We start from the raw sequence: 8,214 nt of genomic DNA on the forward strand, positions 1-8,214 counted from the left end.
CATCTAGATACCATATTTTCAAACACATGAGCCCATGTGAGACTTTCCACACTCAAACCACAACACACTTCTTAGTTTCCCTTTTTCCCATCTGCTCCAGCATCATCACAACAACTGGTCTGTGATTTCAGTGAGTCTCAAGTCTCTGTCTCTTTGTCTCCATCTCTCTCTTGTTTTTATTTTATCTCTCTACCTTTATTGCTATTTAATTTAATTTTATTTATTTGAGAGACAGAGAGGATGAAGGGGAGAAAGTGAGAGAATAGGTAAACGAGTGCCTTCAGTCACTGCGAATGAACTCCAGTTGCATGTGCCACTTTGTGTATCTGGCTGACATGGGTCCTAGGGAATTGAACCTGGGTCCTTTGGCTTTGCAGGCAAGCACCTTAACTGCTAAGCCATCTCTCCAGCCCTTTGTTGTTATTTTTTTATCAACACTATTCATATTCTTTCTTGTGTTCTCATCTTCTTTCTCCATTTGTGTTCAGCCTCACATTGTACCTTTCTTCACTTTTCTGTCCTCACAATCTTTTCCTACACAGATCTTCCTGGTTGGGATGGACAGAAGCAGGTAGATTTAACAGCCAAAGAATTATAAGAATCAAATAATGTCATGTGTGTAGCCTGCAGTATTCTAAAATATATCACACTGCCTCTTGCAAACGACCTGAAGGGAAGTCATATAGCTCAGAGTACAATATGGGTATTTATCACCTTTTCTGGTCCCATAACATATATGCTTTGTGACCTTGTCTGCTGGCCCCAGAAAATACCTAGGAAAGTTGACTACACATGTGTGAGAAATGATAGTAGTGGTGATCACAACACACTTGTTATCTGCCAGGCTTCCTGGTATCCTTCTAAGCATGTAGGTGGTGGAGAGACTGAAGGCCAAGACAGAAGGGGGTTTCAAGCTCAGGAGTTTGCTCTTATCTGTGCTCTTAAACTTGAGTTTGTATTGGCAGGCACTTCAGAAAGAGGTGCAGGGCAAATGCCACATAGTAGGGTAGAGAGATAGCAAGAAGGGTGCAGACAGAGAAAAGATGAAGACAGAAAGGGACAAACAGTCAGCCAGCAAGACACACAGAATCAGACCATAGCCAAGATAGAAAGAAATTCAGAGAACACGTTTCATATTGCTTATCTGGACTGGGCAAAGACATTCCATGTCTGGCTCTTAATTTCTATCAGAGACTCCAAGTGGACAGAGTGCAGGTTTGGCTCAGATACGATTTGGAAGATATTCTGCTGCTGTGGTTCACTGGTTATAGAAAATGCTTCTGCTTTGCTTGGTGTCTTACAAAAAGAGAGAAAAAATATATCCTTGCATTTTAGGCTCAATCCAGGAAGAAAAAAAAGTAATTTGGACATTTAGGTTCTGTTTACTTAGTTCTTCAACAAACCAAGACAAAGTATTCTGGTGTCACTAGCACTTGCTTTAGGGGGTCTCAGAGGCTCTCCTTGAAGCCAATCATCTAATAGTGTATTGTCCTTAGAAGTAAGTGAAGATGAGGAGACACAATGGGTGCAATGGGTGTGTCTAGGGTTAGGTCTTCCACAAAGGCCTAAGCTGGAGAAATGTGTTAACACCGTGGAGGCCAGCCAGTGACTATAACATTATGATTTTGCAGACCAGTCACAGCATTCCAGCAACTATTAATTATTTCTTTACTCTCTTAATACTGTGGGTGCTGTGACTTTAATGATGAAGACTTGTCTCTTGTAGTGCCAAGGAGTCCGCAGGGCTGGGATGCATCATGAGCTTATGTGGGAGGTAGCTTTGTGCCTCTCCTAGCTTTTGATAGCCCAAGGTGTGGTGTTCTTTGCCTTTGATCTCTAAAGAGCTGGGGGTTAGGACTTCAACAAATATTTTAGTAGTAAGGAGTATAATTCAAATCATCACAAAATGATTATGGAATCAGATGAAACTGTAAACTTATAAAATGGGGTGAAATTTGTAATATATAAATTATACTAAGTGATTTTTAATAGGTGGTTAGAAGATTTTCCAAACCATTGCTAAAGATCCCGAGGCATATATCTTCAGCTCTGGGTCTTCACATATCATCTAGAATGTTAAAATCTATGTTCCATGAATCAGTTCTTTGTGCTTCTCCTATATAGCTTAGGAAGATACTCCCATAAGCTTACATTAAAAAATAATAACACCTTAAATTTCTATTAAAATGAAAATGGTTAATTTTAAAGTACCCATACTATGGAATATATCACAATTCTAATGCAATTAGAACAGCAACAGCAAATTAAAAGGAGATACTTTGACAGCTACCCTGATACGGGAATGAAAGCTAAGACGTATTATCCTGGGGGAAAGATAAGAAATAATGAGCTGCCTTCATTGTCACATGATGCTCTTTACCCTGTTTTGCTCTCACTGACTCTTTCTCTCTTTTTTCAAGAAATATTGACCACTTCCATATGTATACACACAATACACTGATCATAACACCCTGCCACCTTCTTTTTCCCGCCCTTTCCTATCCTCCATGGGACCCCTTTTCTTTCTAACTAGTCCCTCTTCTATTGTGATGTCATTTTCTTTCTTTCTTCCTTCCTTTCTTCCTTCCTTCCTTTCTTCCTTCCCTCCCTCCCTCCCTTCTTTCCTTCTTTCTTTCTTTCTTTCTTTCTTTCTTTCTTTCTTTCTTTCTTTCTTTCTTTCTTTCTTTCTTTCTTTCTTTCTTTTTTTGCCCTCCTCCATCAACCATGAAAATATGTTGAAAGACCCAATAATAAGCAGGTCTTATGAAGGTAATGGCAACTGCTATGAGGTCATCAATGTAAACGCCACTTTGTGTCGAAGACCATTGTTTCTAAGCACTCCTTCCCATCCTTTGGCTCCCACATTCTTTCCCCTACCTCTTCTGCACGGTCCCCTGAGCAGGTTATAGAGATGTCTGATTTAGTGCTGAACACTCAGCTGTCACTTTTTCTCAACACTGTGTTGGCTTTTGAGTCTACTCAGTGGTCACCACCATCTGAAACGAGAAATTTCCATAACCAAAAGTGAGAACAGCATTAACATATAGCTATAAACATAAACATTTAGAGGGCAATTTGGTGGCTATAATACATCCATTTTGCCAAACAACCAGTAGGAGTTTCTCCCTAGAGCTTATGATTCCCCCAGCCATCGGCTTTGGCTGAAGGACACTGAGAAGTCAGTTGAGAGCCGTATTGGAAGCCTCCTCTCTGGTGAGCAGCTGTCATGGTGCTGTAGTGAGTGCTATTCAGCCTGCTGGGGGAGAAAAGTCATCAACTGTCTTAGTCAGCAGTGGACCCTGCAAGATATAGAACTGGCCAGTCAGGCAAGATTTGCCCATCAATGAAATATTGGCATGTCTGTTATACGAGTAACCAACTCTCTGATTGGAATTTAGAGGCCCATTCCATGGGAAGAAGTTCATCCATGATACTGAAAATAGTCCCCTTACTATAAAGTAGCAGGCATATTGGATATCAAATCCTTACAGTTACATGAGGACACCATCTAAAATAAATATACATGTATGATTTCCAAATAAGTCTATATAAATAAAAATATATGTAAAATATCAAAATAGGGGTGTATTTTTACATTTTAAGATACTCAGGAATTCAACATACATTTTAGTGGAGGGCAATTCACACATAACTGCTTCACATTAAATGAGTACACATGTATAATAAAATAATAGTGAGCATTTTCTGTACACTAAGCACTTGTGATATCCTTTTATATGAAGTGGAAACTAAGGCATAGAGAAGTAAACTTTCTCCAGAGGTACTATTGAATACACAGTATATTCTAACACCCTTCTTAATTATATAAATTTATGCTTTTCTTGGATTTGATGTTTGACTTGTTTTTTAAATGATTTTGTATTTATACATTTCAGTATGTTTATATTTGTATTTATAAATTACTTCACATTATCTACAGGACACTATCCTTATAAAGTAAGTCAGTTATTCGATTGGTCCCACTGGAAAAGTTCTATTCTTGTTCCTTAAGTTTGTCCACCTGTTTTAGATGGCTCTTAGGTACACTTCCTAGCTGTCATCTATGGACTTTCCTTCAAATTTTATTTTTGTGTTTTTATGAGAGAGAGAGAGAGAGAGAGAGAGAGAGAGAACGAATTGGTGCACCAGGGCCTCCAGCCATTGCAATCGATCTCCAGACATGTGTGCCACCTTGTGCTCATGTGCAACCTTGTATGCTTGCGTTAACTTGTGTACCTTATGTGAGACCTGGAGAATTGAACATGGGTCCTTAGGCTTCATAGGCAAGTGCTAAGCCATCTCCCCAGCCCCAAATTTCTTCTTAAAGTGAACTCCACCTATATTTTCTTCTTGAATTCTTTTCTCAGAAGCACTGTGTTCTTGGCTTCCTTCTCCATTTTGGTGGAACTATACCCAGAACATTTTTAAGAACATGAGAATTAAAAAAAAAAAAATAGTCTAGTCTCCCTTTGCCATACTTGACTCATTATTTAGATAGATATAGTCACCTAACCTATAAATCATTATTCCTAAGAATTTTGAACAAAATATCTAGGTTTTAATGACACATTTTAGAAGTTCTATATCATGCTGGCTTCTGATAATTATATCTTACCTCCTTTTCTCTTTTATTTTTTAAATTTTTTTGTTTATTTTTATTTATTTATTTGAGAGTGACAGACAGAGAGAAAGAGGCAAATAGAGAGAGAATGGCCATGCCAGGGCCTCCAGCCACTGCAAACGAAGTCCAGACGTGTGTGCCCCCTTGTGCATCTGGCTAAGGTGGGTCCTAGGGAATCGAGCCTCGAACTGGGGTCCTTAGGCTTCACAGACAAGCGCTTAACCACTAAGCCATCTCTCCAGCCCTGTTTTTCTCTTTTAAAGAATATAATTTTTTTCTCTTTGCCCCCTTTCTTTAAAAACATAATGATGACATGTCTTGGTTTGACATTATTTTTTTCCCCATTTTTCTAGTACTTAGCACTAGAAAGAACATTTTTAATCTGAATGTTTTTCAAAACTTGAAATTTTTCTTTGATAATTTTCTCTCCTCTGCAAACCTTGTTCTATTTTTTGAGGACTCCTTTTCCTATCAGATCTCTTGAGTCAATGCTCAGATTAGACATATGCATACATCTGTATCTATATTTTTTTTTGTTCTACATTTTCTGGAATGTCCTTTATTTTATCCACCAACGTTCATACTTAGTTCTTTTAAAAGATTGGCTATGGTGCTTTAATTTAAACATAGTTCTTTCATGAATTCTGAAAATATCTTTATTTATGGTATCCTGATTAATGGATCTTTCATGAATTAGGATAGTATAATTTAATATTAGGTATTATGGTAGATAATATTAATGAAGCAAAGGAGTATTTAAGAAATGTACAAACTTAGCTCCTTCCATCCCCCAAACTGCATGGATGGCTTACCAAAAGAAATGGAAGGCATTTGATAATAGAAGAGGAAATGAATACAGGATAGCCATAGGTGATCGATGCCCACCACAGAGTGATTCAAAGTGTGTGCCTACCAGATCCTGGCACTATTGTTAGGCAGAGGGGCTAGGAGCAGGGAGAAGAGACTAACACACCATTCCTGCTGCGTTCAAAGCCTTTAATATAGTTGGAAGTTAATGTCATTTGCCACTTGTCAGCCCCTGATGAATTCCTCCCCCAGTGCCTTGAAGCAGCCAGAAGCTCTGCAGGAAAGGCAGGCTGGAGCAGGAAGGGGGGGAGTGGAGAGGAGGAGGGACCTGGGATTTGCTCCTTCTTGAAGAAAAACTCTGATGGGAAAATTGTCAGCTGTACTCCCACTCCCTCTGAAAGTCAGTACGATGCTGTATCCATCTTAATCACCATCAGAGAGTGAGCATTTTTAATAAACTGCAGCATTATTCACGGAAACTTTGTTCTCCTTTCCCACTTCCTTCCAAAGTAAGATAGACATGAACTTGGAGTGAACTTCTCATTTTCTCCTTCTTGCCGCTTCTTTTATTCAAGCCCACTAACTTCCTGCCATTGCTACATGCTCTGGATATTTTGGGGGGAACATAAGCAGACCACCAGTCCATCTCGAGGGCAGAAAGGTGTGGGTGCAATTGTCCTTGGTTCTTAGAGACTAGAGCCTTCCCACTCAGGACTGAGAGGTAGGAGATGGAATTCCTCAGAGGTATAATTCAGAGTTCATTCACTCAACCACTTTCTTATTCAACAAGCACTAATTGGTCACTTGTGTGCATTCTGTTTACACAGTGACCAGATGCAATATCTATCCACAGAGGAGCTAATTTCTGATTTATTTCATAAGTTATTTTTGAACTGTGAGACAGAGTCCCAGACTGGGTCAAAGAATGAATATGATTTCTGTAGATTATTACATTGCCATTGGACATCCACTCGTGTTCAGTATCAGATAGTTATTGAATACCCTTGACCTCCTAGAGACGTATTAGAGTTGAATTAAGCCTTGCACTATTCAAACTTTGGAAGAGGAAAACATTAGAAAACAAAATCAATTTATAAGATGCACTGATATTATGATACCTGCTACCAATAGCAAAGCAAATCTTGTAATTTCTCCACATGCTTCCAGTAAGCTGTTCCCACCTGCATCTCAGGAATGACATGTTCACAGTGGCTGACTCAGTTCAGAACTGCTTCTTCTTAGACGTGGTGTTTGTTTTAGAGATGGGCACATGACTCAGGCAAGGCTCTAATATAATCCAGAAGTGTTGCAGCAGGTGCTGTGTTTATGCCAGGACCACTCAGTATTCATAGCCATCCCGATAGGACATGAAGAGTATCACCACAAGAATAAAATCAACGTGAAATAAAATGGAGCCAAGAGCTTTAAAGAGACTATATGAGTGTATTTTATATTACCATAATAAAATACACTAGGCTGGGTTGATTTTACTCATACTTTTGGAGGTTAAAAATCCAAGCAGTATATTGAATACTCTGGTGAGGGCTGCCCCTTGACCAGATCACGTCCTGACAGGAGGCGTCATGATGGGAGCACATGTAAGGAGGAGCAAGCGCATGAGTAGGCAAAAAAACAGTGTGGGGAAGTGAAAGGTCATTCTTTCATAATAGCGTCTCTGTGGGAACTAACCTAAGGTTCTATGAATTCCCTTTGAGGGCAAGGCTCCCAATGACTTAATCAAATCTCATCAAGGCCCACTCCTTAAGGATACCACTGCCTCTCAACATCACTATATTGAGAGCCAAGCTTCTAACACACAAAATTTGGGAATAAACCGAATCCCCACAATAGCAGAAACTAAACCCCAATGACATTATTTGAGTATTTGGTACCAGTCATAATTTGATGTTAGCATAACCCCTGAAATGCTCAATTGTATAGGTCATTCAATTTATGCCTTGGGCTTGAGAGATGGCTCTGCAGTTAAGACACTTGTTTACAAAGCCTAATGATCTGGGTTTGATTCCCCATGCAAAGCCAGATGCACAAAGTGGCACATGCATCTGGAGCTAGAGGCCCCGGCATGCCCATTCTCTCTCTCCTTGTAAATAAATTTTAAATATTTTTAAAATTATGCCTTGATACAAACCAATTTGAGTTCACTATTTATGTAATATAAGACCTAAGATAGCACCAATTTCCCAACTCTGTTAGAGAGGGACATATGTCAGGACTCTTTAATTTCCATGATGGGATTTTTTTTTTTTTTAAATGTTGAAGGGGTATTCCCAATATCACTGAGTTCTATCCTGAGTAGGAGCTTTGCTCAGTCAAACCAACAGACCTGAAGAATATATTTATAGTCAGAGAACTGCATATGTGTTTTTACATTTCCTGCATACATTTTTAAAAGTGATAAGGATTAAAATCAGTGAATATCATAGTCAAGTATCCCAGTTTCGCTTTTTGATCAGCATGACTTGGAAGTCCATGTAACAAAGTTTTCACCTGGCATGACTGTCTTTGGCTTGCATGGGAGGAATTTGTATCATAGAATCCTGTTGTTATCCAATTAAACATACTTACATATCAATCAATAAATAACTTGATCATCCATCTATATCTGAGCTTTCTGGAGATATGTGTGTATATGTATGTGTGTAATTACAGGGGTGTGTGTGTACGTGTGTGTGTGTGTGTGTGTGTGTACATGTGTATGTGTACATGTGTAGGTAGTCTGTGAAATGTCCCCCATAGCCTTATGTGTTTTTGGCCATATATATATA

The sequence above is a fragment of the Jaculus jaculus genome, chromosome 11 (assembly GCF_020740685.1).
Source record: "Jaculus jaculus isolate mJacJac1 chromosome 11, mJacJac1.mat.Y.cur, whole genome shotgun sequence".
In the NCBI taxonomy this organism is placed as follows: Eukaryota; Metazoa; Chordata; class Mammalia; order Rodentia; family Dipodidae; genus Jaculus; species Jaculus jaculus.